General features: G+C 39.8%; 1 pseudogene; it reads right to left on the bottom strand.

The window, feature by feature from the left end:
• Nucleotides 1-203: 203 nt before the first annotated feature.
• LOC119808912 lies at nt 204-1,498 on the bottom strand (annotated as a pseudogene).
• Between the last annotated feature and the right edge of the window lie 405 nt (nt 1,499-1,903).

The raw sequence follows: 1,903 nt of genomic DNA, 5'->3' as shown, positions 1-1,903 counted from the left end.
ATGTTCATCTCCAGTCTTAAGGGATAGTTCATCTCTGAATTTGTGATTTTCAATTGATTTGCAATGCTTCTTGGCAAACACCAATGAACCACATGACAAGTGTGCCAGCCACTATGGAAATGCAGTCTTCAGAGGATGAGGAACTTGGATAACATCTGATTATTTCCATCATGTCCATGCTCAGTAACAAGATGTCCACAATGTCACCTCATAGCCGGAAGAGCTACTAGTTCCCATATGTGGTCTCTTCGCCGTTTACTCCTTGCTGCACACTGAAAGCTTTGGGTTTGATGCCACCGTGGAGGGAGAGATGCAGCAGGCAGTCCTACACCACATCGTTTTTTTTTTTTGTTTGTTTGTTTTTTTTCCACTTCATTTGATTGGCAATTCCCATTCTGCTGTACTTGGTTTTCTTCCTCAGTCCTTGGGCAGTCCTTCTCATTGGCATCTCTGCTCACACTTGAATCTGTCCCTTTACTGAGTTTCTTCTTAACCAGTGTGTTGGTCTTCTCCACCTTCTCCTTCCCATCTCAGTCACCAGAACTCTTTGTTGTTGTTGTTGTTATTTTTTGTTTTTGTTTTGTTTTTGTTTTTGTAGAAATGGAACGCTCTCTTTCTTTCCCATCACTGATGTGGTCCCTTTCTTCTTCTCTCTTTTTATCTTTCTTATTTCGGCCCCTGGGAGACGGAGACCTGGAAAACTTTCTCTTTATGGTCTTTGATGTTCTTGGAGATCTGGAAGAACTCCTGCTCCTTTGTTGCCACCTTTCCCTGCTGGTACTACGAGATCTTCTTGATGCATTGCAACTTCTGGGTGGAGCTCTGGACTTCTCCTTTTTCGTTTCTCATCTGCCTTTTTGGATTTGTCTTTTTCCTGTTCCTTGTCTCTGTCTTGTTCCTTGTACTTGTCCTGCTCCTTTTCCTGATCCTTTTCCTTCTCTCTGTCTTTATCTTTGTTTTTATCCCGTTTATTGTCTTTTTCACGATCTTTATCCCTTTCCCTCTCCTTCTCTTTCTCTTTTTCCTTCTCTCTATCCTGCACTCTGTCCTTTTCCTTCACCTTTTCTCGGGTATCTTTTCTCTTGTCCCGTGAATGTGAACGATTCCTTGACTTCTGCCTCTCCCTAAACTTCGAGCGCTTTTTATGTGGACTCTTGGATCTACGTCTATCTATCTTGAATGTGACCTGTTATGAGATCTACTCCTGTGCTTTGACTGTAATCTCTTCCTTCTAGAATGGGATTTTGTGCTAGACCTGGACTTTGAGCAAGTGTGGGAACGAGATCGACCGCCTTTCCTTTCATTGCTCTTTCCAGATTCTTTCAATAGCTGCTGAGATAAATCACTGAGTTTCCCGTACTCGCTTCATTACTTCTTCTAACTCCTTAGCTGCAGCCTGAGGTGTCATCTCAGGAGGTTTTACTATTGCATTGTTGGAGTGATTTATTTTCAGTGGCCTGTCTCCAAACATAACTCCACTAAAAGCAAGAGCTCTTGGTACAGAACAGCTTAACAAAAATTTCACTGTTCTTCTTCTGATAGCTTCTTCAATCCCTTTCTTCAATATCTTAAAGCTTTTAATTATACAACTCTCTCAAGTGTTTTATTAGAATTACTCCAAGATATTTTATATTTTATATTTTGATGGCGGCTATTTTGAGAGTTGTGGTATCCCTGATTTCTTTCTCAGTCTGATATTTGTGTATAAAAGGGCTATTGGATTTGTTATATAATTTTGTAGCCTGCTGCTTTGTTAAAAATGTTTATCACTTTCTTGGTAAAATTTGAAGTATGCTTTTATATAATCTACAAGTAAAGATACTTTGATTCTCCCTTTTCACTTTGCATCCACTTAATCTCCTTCACTTCTGTTGTTGCATAAGACTTCAAGTATTATATTAAA

This window comes from Arvicola amphibius, chromosome 3, assembly GCF_903992535.2.
Source record: "Arvicola amphibius chromosome 3, mArvAmp1.2, whole genome shotgun sequence".
NCBI classification, from domain to species: domain Eukaryota; kingdom Metazoa; phylum Chordata; class Mammalia; order Rodentia; family Cricetidae; genus Arvicola; species Arvicola amphibius.
Note: the sequence above shows the minus strand (reverse complement) of the source record. Positions and strands in the feature narration are given on the sequence as shown.